The 24,982-nt window shown below is 39.7% G+C and overlaps 1 long non-coding RNA gene and 1 pseudogene across 1 annotated transcript; one reads left to right on the top strand and one right to left on the bottom strand.

The window, feature by feature from the left end:
* Positions 1 to 7,426: 7,426 nt before the first annotated feature.
* On the top strand, positions 7,427 to 8,933 carry LOC103254933. The gene is made up of 3 exons (XR_503993.2): positions 7,427 to 7,504; positions 7,648 to 7,754; positions 8,624 to 8,933. It is a non-coding gene; the product is annotated as an uncharacterized LOC103254933 (long non-coding RNA).
* A 950-nt stretch (positions 8,934 to 9,883) lies between these two features.
* LOC103254935 lies at positions 9,884 to 24,109 on the bottom strand (annotated as a pseudogene).
* Between the last annotated feature and the right edge of the window lie 873 nt (positions 24,110 to 24,982).

Here is a 24,982-nt window from a genome sequence, read left to right as displayed (position 1 = left end):
GATTTGGCTTTTCTGAATTACAAGTAGATGAGAGCTCAGTCCATATTACTCAATGCTAAGAAGCAGAAATTCTGCAGAGCAATAAAGAGAACACACACATAAATAAGATGAAGTTTTGTTTAACCATAAAACCTGCAGTTGGTTAGTCATTACATTGTAATCTACCCTGATGTAAACAAGGCACTGCACAGATGCCTTATAAGCTTTCTCTCTTCTAAAAATATCTCATTACCATCCACAGGAGCAGTTAAATATAGATATTTTGTTTTTATGGCCTTTATTTCTGAAACATAAAAGGTTTTATGTTTCTAATTCCTAGACAATTTTTCATGGCATTTCTGTTTATCCTGCATTCTACCATCAAGCCCTATTTGGGGGGAAAATGCAATGCTTTCTGAAAAGTCTAAAGTGTTTGTCATTTGCTGTGAGTGAATTATAGGACTCAAGAAGTTCTTTAGTTCTTCTGATCTTAGAAAATTGCTTTGCTTGACAGGAACTAGCCTAGTTGTGTTTTTAATCTCTTGATTGCTTTTTTTTTCCTGGTTACTCTTATTTACTTTTGTCTTTATTGTTTGTTGCAGTGAGTTTCAGGGAAGTTTTCCTAGACCGGTTTTGGTAGCTTAGTTGGAAGTTTTCTAACATCAGAGTTTTATTATGCAGAAAAAAACATCTGCAGTCATGTTCCTGATGACCTTTGTGTGGGTTTGGAGAAAAGACTGAGATAAAAACAGAAAAGGTGCACTCCATGCATATCCCTCTACAGGCAAAATGACTTCACATGCCATTCTTCATGCACTCCCACAGGTCCTCACACTTAGAAGGGCCCTGGCTTAGCTTAATGCTCTACCATCACCACTTTGAAATTCTTAATAATTTTTGAACAATCCTTTATGAAGCCACGGACTGCTCCTGCCCCATGCATGATGCCACAGGATGCTCTATGTGCGTGGAATGTCACTCCCTACACTTTCTTTTCCTGGCGAACTCCTCACAGCTCCTGGGTCACTGTGCAAAAGTTTCTCTCCCTTCTCCAGGCCAGGTCAGTGGCTCAGTGTCTCTGTGTTCCCATAATGACACATGCACTGCTCTAAAGTGGCACTGATTAGTCTGCACTGTATATGCACGTGTGACTGCCTATCTGTTTCAACTATGAACTCCAAGGCAGGGATTAGGTCTGGATTTGTCTTTGTGTTCCTTTGGAATAGCGCCTGCTCTTGGGAGGGTTCCTTAAATGCACGGTAAGGAAAAAAAGTTTCAACAAGTTTCATACTCTGCAGCATGAAGCTTCTTCTTGCCCTTGGTGTATCGCTCTCTCCTGCATGTGATCCCATTTTCTCTTTTTTGTACATGGGGAACCCTTCTGCAGTTTTTAACACAACTGAAAGGTCTTTCCTCTGGGAGGCTTTCTTTGAATGTAAAGGAAAGAAGGGATCACTTCGTTCCAAAGCACTTGCCCCATTGTATCATGAGTATTTGAAAATGTCTGTTTCTCCCACTTGACTGGGAGCTCCTTGAAGCTCATGTTTTATTCATCTTTGTGTTCTAAGCTCTGGCATGGTACCAGCATGAAAAAGTGGAATGAAGCAAGCAAGCAAGAAAAAGCAAAGAGACAAAGTATGCAGTTGCATGCTCCCAAGATAATGATGTGATAGATCAAAATTCTAATCGAGCAATTCTATTTTATTATCTGACATGCTATGAGCTGTTTAAGTATTGTTTTTTTTATATATACCACAGTGGTTGGAAAAAAGTCGAGGTCCTCTAGACTAGTTGATTTTTTAGCACAAACTTGAATTGTTTGGTCATATCTGGTTTGGAATTCCAGCTAAATTAGGGCTTACACCTATTCCAGGTGGGAAAGAGAAATTATAAACTTTAAGGTAAGTGTATAGTTATCCCTCTTAAAGTCTTACAAGCATACTGATTACTATGTTTGAAAGTAAGCAAAGTAAACAAACACAGATCAATCTTGCTTTCTCCTGAGTATGATTCCTACACCAAAATGTTCACAGAGCTTCCTTTTTACCACTTTTTCTTCAGTCCATCAAGGTACGATAGTTTTGGCCAGGCCCTTTCATCCTGTATTTACACAGCCCAAAGATTTCTTAGGCACCTCGGATATTTTACATGGTGGAAGCAAGGAAAATTGTTCTCTGTCGTTTTGGGACCTGCTTTGCGAGATTTTTTTCTGATTTATGGCATTCTTTCTCCCAGTGAATTTGCCAGGTTTCAGTGGAACTCAAAGGTGAATTAGAATCTAATATGAAGTTCCCAGTGCATTCTTGCTATTTTCTTCTCAAAGTGCTATGACCTCACTGCATATTACTCCCCTTTGTGTTTGACTATTCCTCTGAAAGGAAGGAAAAATTGATCATCTCTGAGCCCACCAAGCTCTGTTCTAGAATTTAGATCCTAAAGACTCAGGTTTAGAGTTGACTGGGGCAGGTGCTAGGTGAAAACAAAGATCCAAAGTATCATTTCAGACCAGCTGACTGAGAATACTTGAGCTGGAACTCTGGAATATCCATCCTTAATAAGTTCCAGGTGGACCTCTCTTTAGTGTTGTCTAGAAACCACTGAACAAGAAAATCTCTAACCCTCTATGTCTCTTCTACGATGTTCTTTCTTATATATAGGACAGAATTCATGGATAAAATAATCTATAGGCCTTTATATAAGAGCTCCACTATTAATACTATTGTTTTGCACTTTGCAATGGATATTGCCATCATGCAGAATGAAATCATTTAAAATATTTTGATCTTCGTGGTAATCTTGAAAATAAGAGAGAAAGGCCTGGAATCAGACTTTGAGAGATGGAATGACTTGGCCAAGATCACACACAGCCAAGCTCTAACTCCATGTTCAATAATAAAAATGAAAAGAGTGGATTGTAGGTGATCAAAAACGTGGAGGTTTCATTGAATAAAAGAGTCTGCATCAAATTCCCTTTCAGTTTTAGGCTACTTTTCTGTCCATTGGTATGGGAAGGTGGCAGCAAAGTTTGCCTCCACGTAGGGTTTTGGGTCATTGGCTCACCTATGGGTATGAAATCCAAATTTACATATCCCTCATGATATAGGTATTCCTGACAAATTAACATTAAAACCTGATTATAGGCTTGTGAGTTCATGCAGGCCAGGTCCTTCATGGGGCAGTGTGGATAGAGAGGCCTCACATTCAAGGTTGTAATATTTTTGAAACTGTGACTTTTGCCCATGTGCATCAAAAATGCTGATTCTTGGGTACTACCCTGACTCTAAGACTCTCTGAAAATACTTCCCAGGAAATTGAATTTTCTACAGCTTCACTTAGTGAGTCTAATGACCAACCACTGTTACAATGGGGAAAAGAGAATATTTCTAAAATGTTTGAAACATTCACTCATTTATTAAGCAAATACTTTTTGAGCACTTATTATGTGCCAAACCCTGGACTGGAGCTCATGAAGAAATGCAACTGTCAAAAATGTCTGCCATGACCGGGCACAGTGTCTCAAGCTTGTAATCCCAGCACTTTGGGAGGTGGAGGCAAGAGGATTGCCTGAGCTCAGGGGTTCAAGACCAGCCTCGGCAACATGGCAAGACCTCATCTCTACAAAAAATCAAAAACTTAGCCAGGCGTGGTGGCACATGCCTGTGGTTCCAGCTACTTGGAAGGCTGAGGGGGAAGGACTGCCTGAGCCCAGCAAGTCGAGGCTGCGGTGGCCATGATCATGCCACTGCACTCCAGCCTGGTGACAGAGTGAGACTCCAACTCAAAATAAAAAAAAATAAAGTCTGCCTTTGTGAAGCTATCCTTCCTCTTGGGGAAATGCAGAGCAACAACATCAAATAATTCAAAAATAATTCATCAATAATTTATTGATAATAGTTTATTAATAAATAAATTAATAATTATAGGCAAAAATAAGTTCCACAGTATGTAAGTAGATAGCAAATGTGACAAAGAAAGTGGACCAGGGTAAGGATATCATGAAGAGAGTGTGGTGGTACAAAATGTTTGCAGTTTTAATTTAGGTTGTCTGCACATATTTTACTGAGAAAGAGTCATTTGAGCATATTCTACAGGGAGCGGAGGAGTGTCCCTGCAGATGCCCAGGAGATAGATTCAGGGTAGGGGACCGCTGGTGTGACGGTATAACACAAGGCCTCACTGTGAATTCAGAGGCATCATTTCTTTGACCTCCTTCAATAACACTATTTATTACGCACCACTATCTCCATTTTCCTGGTAAGAAAACTGAGATAGGAAAAGCAAAATCTGTTGCCCAACCTGATTCTACTGGTAAGCAGGGTTAGAACCAAACAAATATCATTCTTTTCTCAATTCACACTTTTGTGATTTTGGGGTGGAGGATGCGGAGTGGAATGCTATTTATACTAAAAGTTTTAACTCATTTCACTTTAAGATTCAAAAGACAAAAACCCATTTGCCATTAGCAGGTGCCAACTAATTCCAATAATGTTCCTTTACAAACCTCTGCTTGCTGGAGAGTGTTAACTGTTTAGTACAAGTCATTTTTAACAAGCCCATAACATTGCCATTACATGAATTATACATGGCTTATAAAATGATTATTTAGTCAGTGGAAAATTAAATTCGTCAGTGTTTTCCAAATCTGAGCTGGGATGTTCATCAGAAAAACTGTTAAATTTTTAATCAACTGTACTGTGGTTGATGTAGCTATCAGCCTAAATTGCTCTTTCTCTGTCATTCCCCCTTGTTGCAGAATATAGTGTAGAATTACCAGCTCTACGATGCTAATTGATTTTTTTCTTGCAAAGATTTAAGACAGAGTAACACTGAAATTAAAAAGAAGTTGTATGCACTTCAAAGACACATTTCACATATAATGTGTGGCAATTTAATATTTTAGGGTTTTTAAATTTTTCTTCCCTCTAATCTAATGCTTCAAACTGAAGCTCACCTCAGTCTGATATCATGATCAAACTATTCAGTCCCAAATATTAAAACTGGAAATTATATAATGTGTTAAAACATGACAAGCTTTATTTAAAAAAAAAATAGTGTGAAACAAGGACCTTCTACCTGCATATCAATAATGCAGCCTAATGAGAGTCAATTTCCCAAATGCACAAGAGTGGCTAAAATTCCCTGAGTAGATAACTCACTGGATATTTCTTGCAGACTGAAATTGTTTTAGACAGTTTCTCATTTTCCTCGTGAATCTAACCCTTTCCTTCAGTGTACAATCTTCTGATGACAAGGGAAAATTTTATATTTTTCTTCTGGAAAATTCAATTATTTATTAGTACAACCATTTAAACTTGTGTTTGCATCCATTTAACCAAACATCTTTGCTGTTGATACAGGCTGTGCCCTGAGAACACTTCTAAGCCCACATTTCTGTGTCAGAAGCATAGTTGGAAATAGGAATCAGAAGATCCAGGGTTCATCTGTGTCTTGGACACACCACTGCACAACCCAGGTCTCTGCTGCCATCCCGTTGTGGAGTTATGCAAAGTTCCTGGCCTATTCTGGCTTTCTCAGGTCTAATTTACCATTGACAGGAACAGGTTTATCTAGTCCAGGGTCTTTTAGTCTCAAGTGTGCATGCAGCTCCTCTGGGACTCTTGCTAAAAATGAAGATTCTGGTTAAATGGTTCTAGAGTGAAGCCTGAGATTCGGTACTTCTGACATACTCTCAGGTGATACTGAGGTTGTTTCATGAGCCTCCTGTTTCAGGAGCTAGAATCTTCAAAAAATTTCTGGAATGATGCCATCCATTATGACACTCTTGGCATCAGTCCTGGGTCCCCAGGCTGGGTCTAGATCACCTTTTTATTCGGATGGTGCATGTTGGTGCCATTAAGCAAACCTCAGCATGGAGTCCTGCAGACTAAGTGTCCAGAATGGTCCCAGTAAGAGGGTGGCAGGGAGGAAGATTAAACATTTCTGCACACTTCTCTTAATGTAGCTCAGATTGAGATCAGGAAGAGAAGGACAGAGCTGATCATCATTACTGCTTTTCCTTCCCATGTACTCTGGTGTAGGGTTCTGTCCACGGGAAGGAAGGGGCCTCTTTTGTTTATCTGCATAGTGGTGGTTACCATTTGGGATAAAGATGCACCCACTCCAGGCCCTTGCAGTATGCTCCTGGTATTTTTTACCTCACCACACTCTGCAGATAAGCTTTCACTATTTCCCTAACACATCCTGTCCTTATAGATGTCTTTGCATTTGCAACCACTGTTTTCCCTCACAGAAGCTCTCTTCATTTTTCTCTTTGCCTGGTGAAATCTTGCTTATCTTTCTAGAAAGATCTCCAATGAGAAGCATGCTCTATCCCTTTCCTGGACACTTCCCATCCTGGCAGAGGTAACCCTGGTTACCCTGGTCGTCTCTTTCTGCTTCTGTATGCAATCCCTGGCTTTTCTGCAATCAACTCTGAACTCTGAAAAATGTAAATCCAATTATAAAACTCTCTCACTTAAAACACCAGATACCTTGCCAGTGGCCGACCAAGCACCTTATTAAAAGTAAAACTCCCTGCCCTGGCCAATAGTGCCCACATGACAGGGCCCTGCCTGACTTTGGGACTTCCCATACTTCCCACACTTCTTCCCCTCCATCGCTCTGGCTCTGATCCCAACAGCCTTCCATCTGAACTTGAAAGCAAACGAGGTCATTCCCACCTAAGCCACCAGTTATTTCCTCTGACCGAACACTTCTCCTCAGGAGTTTCACTTGCCAGACCTGTTCTCATTCTGGTCTCAGCTCATTCCTCCAAACTGGAGTGGAAGTGGCCACAGGACTCTCTTTCTGTTACCCCATATTACCACTTTTATTATTACCTGTTAGTTTTTTTTAAAAATTTGTTTATCATCTGTCCTCTTAGACCAGAACTGTTAGCTTCTCGAGAGAGGGAACACTGCCTCCTTGTGAACCATTGTATTCCCAGAACTCAACACAACATGTGGTGCTTGGAAGACTTTCCTTAAATATTGACTGGATCAATGAATATCGGAAATATTCAACAAAAATAGTCTTCCCTTTAGAGAAACAGATCTCGGGTTGAGAGCCAGCTCTGTCATTTGCAAGCTATTTACCTCCCCTAAGCCTCAGTTTCTTCATTTGTAAGATGGAAATATTGGAGTCCCCACCACCTAGAGCTGTTATGTGAAGTAAAAATCAGATACTGTATGTAACATGTCTAGCACAACATGCTACAAGGAGTGAGCTCAGTCAATACACCTATGATTTTCAACATCATTGCCCAGTCTTTCATTTTTACATGAGGAGCAGTGGTTTTAGGGGAAGAGGGTGTGAGTACACATGCCTGGGACCCAACACAGGAAACACGGCTTTCTCTCTAGCTCCAGGAGACGTCTCAAGTCAGGAAATGTTTATTTAGGCCATCAACTTGAAGTTAGTAATTATCTGATTAATGGCCATTCCACAAAGGGCTTCTGTTCCAGGATAATGGATTTAAGTGTATCTGGACTCAAGAGGAAGATTCTAACCTGCTGCTTTCTGAATGGTGAGATATTTAAAATGGGATGTATGGAGTGGGGAGGTAATTATGAGTGCGGCAAACATATGGCTGAGACTATATTTCTCCTGCTGAAGGAAACAAGTCCAAATATGTAACATACACACATTCTCCTTCCTATAAATACACAGATTGGAGATTGCTGTGGCAACATTTTGTTAAGTACCAGAATCCCGGAGAAATCACTGGAAGCATGTTATCAGAGGAACAGATGGTTGGTGTCCCTCCTGGTCTGAAGGTATTTCTGGCTGTCATGTGGGTATTCTATAAATAAACCCCACTGAGAGGCAATGAAATATAAGCAATCAGTTACACTCTCTGACTTAAAAATAAAAGCACTGGGGAAAAAAAAATAAAGGCTGACTAGTTTAAAGATGACTCTAGCATTAAACCTGAGGGCTAGAAGGGATCTTAGGAAAGCTTCAAGATCATTTGATGCTTCTGGGTGAAATCTCATTTGATTAGGTTCAGTTTGACTTTTAAAGACCTTCAGAAATTGGCATCAAAATTCAGTCATGACATCTGTGGCTCTGTGCAAAACATTGGTTGTATGGATTCTGCCTACCTGTATCCCAATCCCCTCAGCTTCTCCCCCACCCTGTGCCCTATTCCTGGACTTGTTCCTGTTTGGGTTTCGAAGTTCAGTAACCCTTGGCCAGGCTTGGTGGTTCAGCCTGTAATCCCAGCGCTTTGGGAGGCCGAAGTGAGTGGATTGCCTGCGGGTTCAGGACCCGCCGAGGCAACTTGGTGAGACCTCATCTCTACAATAAATAAAAAATTAGCCGCCTGTAGTTCCAGCTACTTGGCATGCTGAGGTGGAAGAATCATTGGAGCCCAGCAGGTTGAGACTGTGGTGGTCAGGACCATGTCACTGCACTCTTGTCTGGGTGATGGAGTGAGACTCCAACTCAAAAAAAGAAAAAAAAAGAAGTTCAGTAAAAAGTCAGAGTTTCTGATGATTATTTTCCAACCTCTGGTGGGAACGCATGAGGGGAGATAATGTTAACCCAAGGGCCAAATATCCACCAAGAAATTTGCATTCAAGAAGCTTCTATTTTTCTCCCACAGCTGTGCCAGGAGGGTTGTTTCATTATTCCTATTTTACAGATGCACCCTTGAAGCTCAGAATGCTGACTATCCAATCAAGATCACACTGACTGCCACTGGAAATAGGACGAGGACTGTACCTGAGTTCTTGATACTCTATCGGAGCTGTGCAACCATCTTATCCTCTAGTTCTAATTTCATTGATGCACACCCAGAACCCAGAATGAAAACAGAGCCTGTTCAAAGGAGATGCTTACTGGGTCTTTGTCAAATGCACATACATGAAATCTGGAAGCAAAATAACTTTTTCCCCACAATGTTCTACTCAATTTAATTTATGTAAAATAAATTTTCTTCACACATTAAAAAATAAACTGTTTTTATTTTTTATCTTTTAGATTTTCGTTTGTTCTCTCTGAAGTATCAAAATAGTTAACAAATTAGTTTACATTCATCAATTCTGTATGTCTTTTCTATTTAGATCTTTAATGATTCACAACATAGTATAAAACAAAGAGACTGATTTCTATGGCTATGTGCTACACACTATGTCATCTTAAAGCAGTGAGAGCACAGAGGTGGAGTTAGTGCTGGTCAACTAAACCATGGCCTGTTTTTTCATGCATTCAATGTGCTGCAAAGGAGCCAGTGATTTCTTAAACTAACAACTGTTTCCTAGAGCAGGGACTCCAAAACCCTGGGTAGCAGAGAAATGTCCAAACCAAGTCAAAAGAAACAGGCTGGGGCAGAGAAGCATGGTGACTGCCTAGCAGAAGAAGCAAACTCTGGGCCCTCTGGGGGAAAAGCACATTCTTGGCACCTCAGAGACATTGCAGAACCAGTGTAGCCCTAAGGGCCTATTAAGGAGGGTGAGAGGAGCTAAAACCCTGGAAGAAGCTTCCACTTGCACTCAGCTTGGACTGGAGTTCAGTTCACCAGTGTTGGGGTAGGAGGAAAGCATCCAGCCTCAAAGCAGGGGTGAGTCTGGCCCACACCTGCTGCTTGTCAGCCAGGTCAGGTTTCAGCTGAGGATGTAGGACTCCAGAAAGACCAGGTAGTCACTGGAGCGCTGAGGTGGGCAGGACCCTTCTCAAAATGCAAATGCACTTAGTGTGGAAGGAGCCAGGAAGGTTCTGGTGGCAGTCATATGCCCACAACTTACCACTTCCCCCGACCGAGGGCCTAGTCTTGCAGAGAACGCTAAGCACAATCTCCATACGTGAGCGATCTGCTTATCCCCCAAAGAAAAATCCAGAAGTGTGTCCCTTCTCTTTCCCCTCTGGTGGTCTCTGCAGGGTCCTTGAGGGTGGTGGTTCTGCATCAGGGCCTAAGCAAGCAACAGGATCCCTTGTGAGCCACGGGGTCTTCCAAAGCATTGTCCTGGTCATTGTTGTGTAATAGCAAAACTTCCTTAATGTCTTTCAGGTCAAAGCCCATTTCCTTAAATTTGCTCATTAATTGAAGAAACATCATTATCTTTTCTTCTGAACACTGGCACATTTCCAGAGCCTTTTTCACTAAAAGAGGGTCACAACCCTTCTCACAAAGCTGTCCATGTGCAAAGAGATAGCCGAGAATCTTCTCAATATTTTCCGCTTTCTTCTTCATGGCTGTCAGAGCACACTCATATGAGTAACCTGTGTTGACTACTGTCTCCACACACTGCTGCTCACTGGGGGGGGGGGGGGGGGGGGGCAGTGTCTGTAGTTCAGAATAGGTGTGGGGACAGCTGGACAGGTTGGGCACTTGTGACATTGAGAAATTAGGAGGGGTGACCATAGGACCTGAATTTGGAGGTTATGATTCCTCTGTGCACACAGACAAAACAGAGAGGAAAGGCATCTGGGAGGGTGCTAGGGTGGATGTCTCTGTGCAACTGTCCAAGGTCAAAGCTGAAAACCCAAGAGTATGATGCCCTTTGAGATCATTGGCACTGCTTTGGGTGGAAAGTTTAAGGGAATTCTGAAACATGACATTACAGAGGCAGGATGTTCTACGGAAAGTGCTTGCCAACTTGACTGACTTCTGAATGAAGACAACAGTCAACTTTGGGGAAAGATAGGGATTTGATATTGCTTACTGCAGGGATAGAGGGAGGGGCACATTGGAAGACAGTGACATCTTTTCACAGTTGCCCAACTGTGGAAAGGTTATAAAGCCACTGAGTTTATGAAGAGGCTTGAAATCTAGGGTTACCTGCCCCAAGGATGCCAGGTAACCTCATCCTCCTCATCCAGAGCCTCCTCTGGGCAGGTTACTGTCCAGTACCTGAGCCATAATGGGTCCAGTTGTTCCTACCAGAGTGTTTCTGAACTCTTCCTTCCCATCAATAGTTTTAACTCCAGATTATCAAATGGGTCCTTTTCATACTCAAAGTGAGCAGGACCATACACAAAAATTAACTCTAAATGGATCAAAGACCTAAATGTAAAACCTCAAACTATAAGAATCATAGAAAATGCAAGAGACACCCTTATGGAAATTGGAACTGGCAACCAATTCCTGATAAAAAACCCCAAGTGCCCATACTATAAGAGATAAGATAGACAAGTGGGACCTCGTGAAACTGACAAGCTTCTGCAAAGCAAAAGAAACCATCAAGAGAGCAGGGAGACAGTCCACAGAATGGGGAAAAATACTTGCCAACTGTATATCTGACAAAGGCCCAATATCTAGGATTTACAAGGAACTCTAATGCGCTGAAAGGAAAAAAAACAAATAGCCCCTTTAAAAAGTGGGCAAAAGATATGAATAGACACTTCTCAAAAGAAGATGTACAGGAAGCCAACAGACACATGAAAAGGTGCTCAGTCTCACTAATCATCAAAGAAATGCAAATCAAAATCACATTGAGACACCACTTAACCCCAATAAGAATGGCCATCATTAATAAAACAAACAATAACAGATGCTGGCAAGGATGCGGAGGAAAAGGAAGGCTTCCACACTGCTAGTGGGAATGCAAACTGGTGCAACCTCTTTGGAAGACAGTGTGGCGATTTCTGAAAGAACTAGAAATTGACTTTCTGATCCAGCAATCCCCCTACTGGGAATATACCCGGGGAACTCAAGTCATTCTACCAAAAAGTTACCTGCACACGTATGTTTGTTGCAGCTCTATTCACAATAGCAAAAACATGGAACCCACCATGCTGCTCATTGAAGCTGGACTGGATAAAAAAAAATGCACATATACACAGTGGAATATTATGCAGCCATAATGAAGGACAAACATACTGACTTTGCAGCAACTTGGATGGATTTAGAGTTGATCATACTCAGTGATCTATCACAGAAATAAAGAACAGAGTACCATATGTTCTCGCTCATAAGCAGACCTTGAATATCATAATACTATAAGACAGGGATTGGCACTAGGGGGAAACTGCAGGGGGGATGGCGAGATTGGCAGTTGAGTAACTGCAAAGAGAGGGAGGGGCACACTTCATCAGCAAGGGTAGCTGCGTCACAAACATTTGTATACCTAACCCTGAATTTTACCCCACATCTTTAGAATAAAGAAAAAAAAGGCAGGTTGGATTGAAATCTGCCTTTGTGTGGGGTGGGATGAGAACTTTCTTTATGGTACTACTGCTGACGCTAGTCAGGGCAAAAATGCTGTTGTGGTATAAATTGGCAAAGATGGGGTTCATAGGAGGTTGCATTGTGGCTGTACTATGAGTCTCCGAGAAGCTCATTTTGCTAACACCCTCTGGAACATTCTTAGACTTCACTTTAGTGGCTTCTTCCTCAGCTTTGCACTCAGCTTCCCTCTGGGCTTCTTGGATTTTCTTAATATCTTTGGCCCACTCCATGATTTTCTCTTCCAAGGAGAAGTCATACTGTCCTTCCCTGATAACCTGCAAACAATCAGGCAAGGAGAAGCCAATATATAGACCAACTTTAGCTAGTGTTTTGAATTTGTCTCCTATCTTTTTTTTTTTAAATGCAATTCAATTTTTTTTATTCTAAAGATGTGGGGTGCAATTCAGAGTTAGGTATACAAACGTTGATTATGCAGGTACCCTTGTTGATGAGGTGTGCCCCTCCCTCCCCAATGGGACATCATCAAGATCACGGAAAGTTCATGAAAATCTGCACCCAACTTCTAAGAAGCCAGTTGAACCTGACCGCCTCTGCTGCTGTCGTCTCAGAAGCAGAAAGGGGCTGGCACCAGCCGGCCTCCCAGGCTTGGTCTCTGCTGAGCTTCCCACGGCCCCTGGGGAGGGCAAGCACTGCCACCATCTCCAGCTCGGCCTTTCCGGGGTTGGGAGGTCACCGTAGCCACCGCCAGTACCTCAGCCACCGTTTTGAAGTTCTACTTCCCTCCTGAAAAAAATTACTATTTTAAAAATGACATGGCCCGACTGGGTGGCTCAGCCTGCAATCCCAGCACTTTGGGAGGTCCAGGCAGGCGCATGTGGTTCGGGCCACTTGCAAGGATCGCCAGAGCCCAGCAGGTCGACGCTGCAGTGGCCATGAGTGTGCGCCTGCACTCCAGCCAGGGCGACCGAGTGACACTCCAACTCAAAAAAAAAGACACTTTCATATAAGATTTTTATCATGTGGGGTAATTGTGTCAGCCATTTCTGAAGAAATCTAGGGCATTCAAGAGTCTAGAAATTTTTTTTTATTTAAAAATCTTTATTCTTGCATTCATGGAATAAGTTCTTTAAGTTGAAGAATCTGAAAAAATAGCCTTTTATTTTTGTATTTAATTATAGACATAGCTTTTAAAGATCATTTTAGAACTTGAGTTTTGGGAAACAACCCTACATAAGTGAGAGCACACTGGAGACTTTTAGAAGACTTTGAAGATTTTTGTTACCATGTTCTTGGCAATTATTTTTTGACTTATGTGGAAAGAATGTCTGTCAATAGAAAAATGGCCCATTGAACAGTTACGCTGGAATATAATAGGCAGAGGCAACTTGCCTGAATATTTCTTGTTGCTAACTTTGTTTATAGCATTCCTTTCTAAATATTAACTATATGCTTTGTGTTTATTTTATGCAGATTTATTTGACCCTGCCATTCAGATTTCCTACAGAAACATGGACCCTGGGAGGAGGAAAGTATTAGAACCCTACCAGAGAGGATGCCACGGGCTCAGTGAATGGAGCCTCTGGACAGAAAATAGTGTTCTTGGTTCTGCCAGAGGGTCACTGAAGAACTTGAACAAAAACATATGAGCCCTTTGGGCCACGGTTTCTCGATCTGTAAATTGTTTAAGCTGGATACATAATTCCTAATTTTTTCTCTAATGTTCTTAAAAATTGCTCCTCTTTTTAAAAATTAAAAATAATGTATGTCAATGATAGAAAAATAATAAACTGAAAAAGTTTTTTTAAATTGAAAACCTTTTTGAAATGATCACTTTTCTGTAAATATATATGCACATGTATAAGTGTGTATACACACACTCAGATCTCTCTCCACAAAAGCAAGTACGGTTTATTATAAAAGTTGTTCTATAATCCTTGGGACACCTTGGACTAATGAAAATAAGCATTTCAGTACAGTCTTTAAAGCCACTTGTTGCTTATGCCATTCTATTTTTTAAAACTTAAAAAAAGTATAGATTCATAGGAAGTGGCAAAAGTGGGGCAAAGAGTTATATTCAGTCCCCCAGTTGCAAGAAATCTTGTTCTTATTACATATATTTACTTATTCCAGTATATAATCCTTACAATCCCATTAAACACATAAAGCAGTTTTAGAACTGCTAGCCCATGTCCTCGTGAGAAACACATTTACTGACTATATTACAGCACTTGTGTACAGTTCTTATTGTCTTTCACTTTATAAAGTATTTTGTCCAGCAAAAATACATGTCTTCCAAGTTGCTCAGATTAGTTATTTGCTTCCCCAGCTCTTGCAGTGTGGTTTTGTTATTTGTCGTCATGCAATTAAATTCATTTTGTGCTATGTCTCTCGAGTTCCCTTGCATTCTTGATCATAATTCTTTAATTTGGGGACTTCTGATATAATCTTGTGATTTTAAGAGTTATAGCTACTCAGAAAATTCTACTCAAAGAAGCGTCCTCTCTTCTTATCCCTATTATTATTTCTATTTTCTGCTGCTTTCCAGCCTTTTCATACTCAAGTCCTACATATGTAACCCTAGTCTGGGGATTATTTTCTTAGTACCTTTTGCACAAATTATGCATTTTCTTGTATCTCCTTCTTTCTAACATAAAGAATAGCTTACACTACCTTTCTTTTTCTCCTTAACAGTTGTTGTGGCAATCACTGCATATCTGTTAATATTTTTTCTTATAAATACATAGTATTGTGTAGTGTAGATACACCATTGTTTTTCTTTTTCCAGTAACTTTTCCAATGCATGGGTTTTTAGGTAGTTTCTAACAGTTTGTAATAACAAAAAATTCTGCCATGCATATATGCAGTTTCATACTGTAGATTCATAAGAGTGGAACTGTGGAGTTAAAATATAAGTGTGTTGGCCAGGTGCAGTGAGTGGCTCATGCCTGTAATATCAGCACTTTAAGAGGCGGAGGCAGAGGATTGCTAGAACCCAGGAGTTTGAGAGCAACCTAGTGAGATTTTGTCTCTACAAAAACATCAGAACATTAGCTGGGCATGGTGGAGCACATCTATAGTCCCAGCTATTTGGGAAGCTGAGGTGTGAGAATCACCTGAATCCCAGAGGTTAAGGCTGTGGTGAGCCATCATCTTGCTGCTACACTCCAGCCTGGTAATGGAGTGAGGCCCCGACTGAAAATAAAATTAATTAAAATAAAAAAAAGATAAATGTGTAGGCAGTTTTGTCGGTTCATGCACTCTAGAAAGTTTACATCTGTTTGCACATCCACCAGCAATGTTTGAAGACAGCCTGTTTCATTGCAGCTTTGCTAACTACGTGTCGTCCTGTATTTAAAAAAAAGTGTGTGCATATATATATATATATACACGCTATTATTAGAGAAGTTTTGCATTTACAGCAAAATGAATGCAAAGTACATAGAGTTCTCATATCTCCCTTCCCCACATAAGCACAGATTTCTCCACTATCAGCAACAAGGACCAGAGTGGTACATTTATTACAATCAATGAACCTACATTGAAGCATCATTATTACCCAAATTACACAGTTTCCATCCTTATTTTTGTACATCGTATGGGTTTTGGCAACTGTATACTGACATGTATCTACCATTATTGTATCGTACAGAAAAGTTTCGCCACCCTAACAATTCTCTGCGCTCTGACTATCCATTGCTTCTTTCCCCCAACTCCTGGCATCAACTGATCTCTTTACTGTCTCCATAGTTTCGCCTTTTCTAGAATGTTATATAGTTGAAGTTATACAGCATGTAGCCTTTTTCTGAGTAGCTTATTTCACTTAAGTGATATGCATTTAAGATTCCTACAAACATTTTTTCATGGCTTGATATTTCATCTGTTTTTAGTGATGAATGATATTCTATTATCTGGATGTACCACAGTCTAGTTATCTATTCACCTACTGAAGGACACCTTGGTTGCCTCCAACTTTTGGCCACGACAAATAAAGCTGCTGTAAACATCCATGTGTAGGTCTAATTGTGAATATAAGTTCTTAACTTATGTGAATATATGCCAAAGAGAGTGGTTGCTGGATTGGATGATAAACTGATATTTAGGCTTTTTTTAAGTTTTTTTTTTTTTGAGTTGGAGTCTCACTCTGTCGCCCCGATTGGAGTGCAGTGGTTGCTCCAAGCCACCGCAGCCTGGACCTTCTGGGCTCCAGCGATCCTCCACTCAGCCTTCCAAGTAGTTGGAACTACAGGCGCGCTACCACGTCGGCTAATTTTTTTATTTATTGTGGCGATGAGGTCTCGCCAAGTTGCCCAGGCGGGTCTCGAACCCTCAGGCTCAGTCAATCCACTCACCTCAGTCTCCGAAAGGCGCGGGATTACAGGCTGAGTCACCAAACCGGGCTGATGTTTAGTTTTATAGGAATGCCTGTGCCACTTTGAGTTCCCACTAACAATGACTGAGTTTCTTTCTTTCTTTCTTTCCTTTCTTTCCTTTCTTTCCTTTCTTTCCTTTCTTTCTTTCTTTCTTTCTTTCTTTCTTTCTTTCTTTCTTTCTTTCTTCCTTCCTTCCTTCCTTCCTTCCTTCCTTCCTTCCTTCCTTCCTTCTCTCTCTCTCTCTCTCTCTCTTTCTTTCTTTCTCTCCCCCCCATCTCTCTCTTTCTTGAGTTGGAGTCTCACTCTTGTCTCCCAGGCTAGAGTGGTGCAGTGGCACACTCACGGCCACCGCAGCCTCGACCTGCTGGGTTTAGGCATCCTTTTGCCTCAGCCTTCCAAGTAGCTGGAACTGTAGACACCCGCCACCACACCTGGCTAGTTTTTGTGATTTATTGTAGAGACGAAGTCTCACCAAGTTGCCCAGGCTGTTCTCAAGACCCCAGGCTCAGGCAATCTTCTCGCCTCAGCCTCCCAAAATGCTGGGATTACAAACTGAGCCACCACTCCCAGCCAACAACCGAGTTTCTATTGCTCTGCATTCTCACCAGCATTTGGTGGTGTCCGTATTTCAGATTTTGGTCATTCTAATAAGTGTGTAGTGGTATCTCGCTGTTGTTTTAATTTGCAATTCCCTAATGATGTGAGATGTGGAAATTTTCATATGCTTATTTATCATCTGTTTTGTGTTTTTTGGTGAGGTGTTTACTGGCCCCTTTTTAAAATCAGCATGTTCATTTTCTAATTGTTGAGTTTTAAGAATTCTTTACATATTTTGACAAACAATACTTTATTAGATACATCTTTTGTTAATATTTCTACCAGTCTGTGGCTTATCTTCTCAAGTTCTTGATGGTGTCCTTTATACAGCAGAAGTTTTTAATTATAATAAAACCTGGTTTATCAATTTTTTGACTCATGGATTGTGGCTTTTATAACTAAAAAGGCACTAACATACCCAAGATCATGTAGCTTTTTTCCTATGCTATCTACTAGGAGTTTTATAGTTTTGCAACTTATATTTAGGCCCACCATCCCTTTTGAGTAAATTTTTGTGGTGGGTGTAAGGTTTGTGTCTAAATCCATTTTTTTTTTCATCTGGATGCCCAGTTCTTTCCAGCACCATTTATGGGCCTACTTTTTAGTTTTTGCTAGTCTGAGAGGTGAGAAATTGTACCTCAGGGCTGTGATAACTTGCATGTCTTTAATTATGGGTTAGCTTGAGCTTTTAAATATGTTTGAGGTCAATTTTTATATTTATTTGTGAGTTGACTTTGGTCTTTTGTTCCTCAGTTTCCTTAGTTCCTCAGTTTTTAAAAAGTCTTTATGAATTGGAAATCTGAAACCCTGTATATAGTATGCATTACAAATGTTTTCTTTCTGTTATACAGCTGTCTTTTGATTTTGTGTATGGTGTTTTGTGCTATGTGTTTAAAAAACATTTTCTGGGTCAAATTTATCAATCTTTTTATTTTTTCATTGTCTCTGGATTTATAGTCATAGTTAGAAAGTCTTCTGGTTTTGCATTTAAAGAAGAATTTGACCATTTAATACATGTGTGGTTCTATCTTTCATATATAGATCCTAAAGCCATTTAGAGTTTATTCTTGTTTATAGTATTAGGTATTTATCTAATTTTATCATTTTCCAATTGGTTACCCAATTCTCCTAGTACCACTTATTTTAAAGTCCATCTTTTCATAGCAGGGGACTTAAATACCCCACTAACAGCCCTAGATTGATCATCAAGGCAAAAAATCAACAAGGAGATCCAGAACCTAAATTTGACACTTGACCAAATGTACTTAATAGATACCTACAGATTATTCCACCCAACAACCACAGAATATACATTCTATTCATCACCACATGGAATATATTCCAAGATCGATCACATCCTTGGTCATAAATCAAGCATAAACAAATTCCATAAGGTTGAAATCTTGCCATGCACATTCTCAGACCACAGTGAAATAAAAATAAATATCAACACCAACAACATTTCCTCAAAGCCCACAAAGACATGAATACTAAACAGCATGATGCTGAACAACAACTGGGTCAACACTGAAATCAAAGAAGAAATCGAAAGATTCCTGGAAACAAATGAAAATGAAGAAGCATCTTACCAAAACCTCTGGGATGCCATGAAATCAGTTCTAAGAGGGGAATTTATATCTCTATGAGCACACATCAAGGAAATGGAAAGATCACAAGTGGAGAGCCTAACAAATCACCTAAGGGAGCTGGAAAGAGAAGACCACCAAAACCTCAACTTTAACAGAAGAATCAAATCACAAAAAAAGAGCCCAAATATGGGACAAAGAAGACAAAAATATCATAGAAAACATTAACAAAACAAAAAGCTGATTCTTTGAAAGAATTAACAAGATTGATGGGCCCCTAGCCAGATTGACCAAGAAAACAAGACAAAAAGCCTGAATAAACACAATCAGAAATACAAAAGATCAAATTACAACTGACCCCAAAGAAATACAAAAGATTATTAGAGATTACTATGTATACCTATGTGAAAACAAACTCAATAACCTAGATGAAATGGAGGACTTTCTGACATCATATAACCTCCTCAGGTTAAAACAAGAAGACATTGAGACACTAAATAGACCAGGAAATTGACTCTGTCATACGAAAACTACCTACAAAAAAAAAAAAAAAGCCCTGGACCGGATCGCTTTCTAGCAGAATTCTACAAGACATACAAAGAGCAGCTGATATCAATCCTATTGAAACTATTCCAGGCAATTGAGAAAGATGGAATTCTCTGCAAATCCTTTTACAAAGCGAACGTTATACTGATACCCAAACCGGGTAAAGATACAACAAAGAAAGAGAACTACAGGCCAATATCCCTTATGAACATAGATGCAAAAATCCTCAACAAGATTCATCAAGTTGGATCCAAAAACACATCTGAAAAATCATCCACCATGACCAAGTAGGTTTCATCCCCAGGATACAGGACTAGTTCAACATTTGCAAGACCATAAATGTCATTAAATACATCAACAGATGCAAAAACAAGAACCACATGATTATCTCATTAGATGCAGAAAAAGTTTTTGATAAAATCCAACATCCCTTCTTGATAAAAAACCCTCAAACACCTAGATATAAAAGGAACATACCTCAAAATAGTAAGTGCCATCTATGACAAACCCAGAGCTAACATATTACTAAATGGACAGAAACTAGAAACATTTCCCCTGAAAACTGGAATGAGACAAGGCTGCCCACTCTCATCCCTCTTGTTAAATATGGTGTTGGAAGTCCTAGCTCAGGCAATTAGACAAGAGAAGGAAATCAGGGATATCCAAATAGGAAAAGAGGAAGTCAAATGATCCCTCTTTGCTGATGATATGATCCTATACCTTGCTGATGATATGATCTTATCCAAGAGAATCTGTCAAAAACCTACTTGCATGGATAAAAGACTTTGGCCAAGTCTCAGCGTACAAAATAAATGTGCAAAAGACAGTTGCATTCCTATATACCAATAACAGGCAGGCAGAGACCCAAATAAAAAGCACAATCACATCACAGTAGTCACCAAAAAAATGATATACCTCAGCATTTTCCTAACCAGAGAAGTGAAAGACCTTTACAATGAGAATTACAAATCACTGCTCAAAGAAATCCAAGAAGACACAAATAAATGAAAAAATATTCCATGTTCATGGACAGGAAGAATCGACATTGTTAAGATGTCCATCCTATCAAAGGCAACCTACAGATTCAATGCAATACCCATGAAGTTACCAACATCATTCTTCTCAGACCTGGACATGACAATACAGAAATTCATATGGAAACATAAATGACTACGAATAGCCAAAACAATCCTTAGCAAAAGAAAGCAGGAGGTAACACACTTCCAGACGTCAAACTTTACTATAAGGCTACAGTAATCAAAACAGCCCATCTTGTATTGATACAAGAACCGGCAATAGACCAATGGAACAGGATAGAGATTCCAGAAGCAAAGCAACAATTTCTCAACCAACTCATCTTTGACAAAGCCTCCAACAGCAACCACTGGGGAGAGTAGACCCTATTCAGTAAACGGTGCTGGGAAAACTGGCTGACCACATGCAGAAGATTGAAACAGGATCCCTACCTATCACCATACACAAAAATTAACTTTAAATGGATCAAAGACCTAAACATACAACCTCAAATGATAAGAATCTTAGAAAATGCAGGAGACACCCTTATGGAAATTTGCAACTAAGAACCAATTCCTATTCAGAACCCTAAATGCTCATACCTTATGAAATAAGATAGACAAGTGGGACCTCAACAAATTAACGAGCTTCTGCAAGGCAAAAGAAACCATCAAGAGAGCAGGGAGATAGCCCATAGATTGGGGAAAAATACTTGCCAACTGTATATCTGACAAAGGCCTAACATCTAGGATCTACGAGGAACTCAAATGTGCCAAAAGGAAAAAAAACAAAAAGCCCCTTTAAAAAGTGGGCAAAAGACATGAATAAACACTTCTCAAAAGAAGATAAATGGTCAGCCAACAGACACATGAAAAGGTGCTCAGCCTTACTCATCATCAGAGAAATGCAAATCAAAACCACACTGAGAGACCACCCACCTTGTAAGAATGGCCATCATTAATAAAACAAACAACAACAGATGCTGGTGAGGATGTGAAGAAAAATGAACGCTTCTACACTGCTGGAGGGAATTCAAACTAGTGCAACCTTTTTGGAAGACAGTGTGGCAATTTCTGAAAGAACTAGAAATGACCTTCTATATGACCCAACAAGTCCCCTATTGGGAATATACCCAGAAGAACTCAAATTATTCTTTAAAAAGATAACTGCACACGTATGTTTGTTGCAGCTCTATTCACAATAGCAAATACATGGAACCAACCATGTTGCCCATCAAAGCTGGACTGGATAAAAAAAAATGCGGTACATATACACAATGGAATATTATGCAGCCATAAATAAGAACAAATATATGGACTTTGGAGCAACTTGGATGGATTTAGAGTCGATTGTACTAAGTAATTTATCACAGAAACAAAGAACAGAGTTCCATATGTTCTCACTCATAAGCGGACCTTGAACAATTATAATTCTATAAGAAAGTGATTGGGCCGGGCTCGGTGGCTCAGCCTGTAATCCCGCGCCTTTGGGAGGCTGAGATGAGTGGATTGCCTGAGCCCGCGGGTTTGAGACCCGCCTGGGCAGCGAGACCTCATCTCTACAATAAATCAAAAAATTAACCGGGCGTGTTAGCGTGCGCCTGTAATTCCGGCTACTCGGAAGGCTGAGGCGGAAGGATTGCCGGAGCCCGGCAGGTCGAGGCTGCGGTGGCCGGGAGCGGCCACTGCACTACAGTCTGGGCAACAGAGTGAGACTCTAACTCAAAAAAAAAAAAAAAAAAAGAAAGTGATTGGCAGTAGTTGAAAACTGTCAGGGGAGTTGAAGTGGGATTGGCAGTTGAAGGAAACTGCTAGGGGAGGGAGGGTCCTACCTCATCAACAAGGGTACCTGCACAATCAATGTTTATATACCTAACACTGAATTGTACCCCACGTCTTTATAATAAAAATTTTTTAAGTCCATCTTCCTCTGGAGTTTGTCTTGTGTCACCTACAGTCAAGCAGGTCTTGGGACCTGCTTTCTGTTACAGGATATGTAGCATTAGTAGAATCAAGATCTTCAATGTTCCACTATTTTTGATTTAAAAAATACTGTTTAAGTATGGAGCTTTTATAATTTGATTGCTAATGAACTCTTGCTTCTTAACGTATATATAAAACACCAGTTTAGCTGTTGGACTTGGAACTGCTGTAGGATATTGTCATTCTTTCTCAACTTAGTTATTCTGTGACTACAAGTTGGAGTGATGGGGATGAGTAACTTAAATATCTTTTTGAAGAAAGTCGTTTGCTATTCATAGTAAAGGTTGAAACCTTAATTCCCATAGTAGGAAACCACAGCTCTTCTGCTAAAACAACATTTAACAAATAGTAGTCTATGGATTATAGGCTACAGGAGATAGTTGTATGCTTTGATCACGACAATCTCTTCAGGATCGAGTGCAGTGCCCTGTACTTAGTGGGAAGTAAATTAAATCTTTGTCTTCACCATGAAAGTTAAATAATAAATGAATGAGTGGTGTATTATTATCAAATTGTGTCAAGTCCAGTGCTGTAGCAGCTAAGATAACATGTTACCAGGCATTAAACACCAATTTCTCAATCATATTTAAATAAGAAAAAATGGTATTTATAATTATATGCTCTCACTATGGATCAGTTATCTGTGAATCTTTTACCATGGGTCAGGTATCATACAGGGGCAATTCACTTGTGCTAACTTACTTCATATTCACTCTAACCCTGTAAACTAAATGTCATTAACCTCCTTAACAATGTTTAACTAATTTGTTCAAGATGACACAGCTACAAAGTGAAGTCAAGTCTTTGTGTTTCAAGTCCGACAATCTTTCCCCATAGCTTGTTGAAGAGTATTAAGATTTATTTTTTCCAAAAATGCAGATGCTACAAGGGTACAACAGTAGTCACAACAATTCATAACTCAACTATTGCAACAGCTGATGTGCAATAATTTACTGATATTTACAAACTATCTCTTGAGAAGTATCAGAACTTTGCTGTTTCTTACAATATTATTAGCATACCCTGATCTGTAGCAGTTAATAAATAATTCAGGCTAAATTTGGCAAGAACAAATGTTTGTATTTTCCCACTTTATGTTGACTTGGGAGGAAATTATTTCCCTTCTTCAATTGTTTACTGAACAAATGCATTTGAAATATTTTGTAAGTCAGTTGTGTGGTTGAGCTTACTTTTCTTCAAGGTTTTGATGAATAATTTGTGTACAACCTACTTGTTCTGGTAACGCGAGATCTTGCTTACAAAAAAAAAATTTAGTTAGACTCACACAATAAAGCACACCATCCCACGTCTGGGTCAGATTTAAGAAATCAATCCCCCCCACTTCCAATGAAGTCATTTTATTCTAGAAGACAAGCCATCACAGTACAATTTGGAAAATGAAAATATTTATTTAGAACCACTCTAGGCTTTCTGGTGGGTCAATAGCTGTATTTAATACATATAAAGATAGATCAAAGCAGTTTCAAATAATGATAACATTTTCTTAGTCGGGGATTATTGAGTCCCTCCTGATAACAATATGGCAAAAATACCATGCATCTGTCTAGAACATTTTATTGTGAGCAAAATGTGGCCCTACATTTGGCCACAACTGTGATGCAGAAAATGGGGAAACTGAAAATGAGTTGGACATTCTAGGTTCAATTTTTAGTTGAATGAGTTTTTGATTCCATGACTTTAATCAAGTGTCTTACTCTCTCTGTATCAGTAAAATTTGGACATATAAATGGGATCTGCATATGAGAGCATTCTATATGACCTAAACACTATGAAAATGCAACATTTCTTATCCTTTTCACTTTTCTTACTGATAATGATAATAACTATATCTGCACACTGACTTACTTGGGATGTGAGCAGAGTGAAGCATCCAGTTATGTCCATTTTGCAAGAAAGTAACTAAAATTGGAGAGTGTGGGAGATCAGGTCTCTCTGGTCCATCCTTCAATAATTTTTTTAATGAATACAACTCTGTACCATACTCTTTTAGGTGTTAGAAAGAGGCTGAAGAAGACCACGTCCCTGTTTACCACAATTGAGACGCTATCAAAGAAAGGTTAGGGTACTATTTGAAAAAAATCCCAACTCCTTCACTCAAGGTGCTCATAGTATGTTGAGGGAAAATAAATGCTCTGGTGATCCTTACAGCAAGACCACCATTCTCCAGAAGAGCATTCTTCACTGTAACAAAATCCTTAAATCTTTAGAAGGTCCTTAATATGGAGTGTAGCAAACATCTCAGCATAGTTTTCTAAGCAAGGATCTTAAAGCATTAGGATGAATTTTATCTATTTTATTTTTCAAAGTTGAGGTCTTGATTCCAAGCTGGAGTTTAGAAGTGCACTCGTATCTCACTGCAGCTTTGAACTCCTGGGCTCAAGGGATCCTCCCACTTCAGCCTCTCTAGTGGCTGAGACTACAGTTGTGTGCCACCATACTCATCCAATTTCTCTTCCTTTCCTTTCCTTTTCTTTTTCTCCTTTCTTTCTTTCTGAGATAGGTTTCCCTATGTTGCCCAGGCTAGTCCTGAACTCCTGGCATCCTAAGATCCTTCCATCTCAAACTCATGAGCGGTTGGGATTACAAGCATGAACCACTGTGCCCAGCTAGGATGGATTTTAAATAAGATCTTGTTAACATATCCCTTCCTACAGCTCAAAAATGCAGTGAAATGCTCAGAAGTCTCTTATAATACAAAACATTGAAATTTGGATTATTTTGTATTATGACTGCAAAATACATGCAATGCGATAACCC

The sequence above is a fragment of the Carlito syrichta genome, unplaced genomic scaffold, assembly GCF_000164805.1.
Source record: "Carlito syrichta isolate Samal-C Ts95f unplaced genomic scaffold, Tarsius_syrichta-2.0.1 Scaffold287658, whole genome shotgun sequence".
Taxonomy (NCBI): Eukaryota; Metazoa; Chordata; class Mammalia; order Primates; family Tarsiidae; genus Carlito; species Carlito syrichta.
The sequence above is the reverse complement of the archived record's forward strand: the minus strand, read 5'-3'. Positions and strand labels throughout refer to the sequence as shown.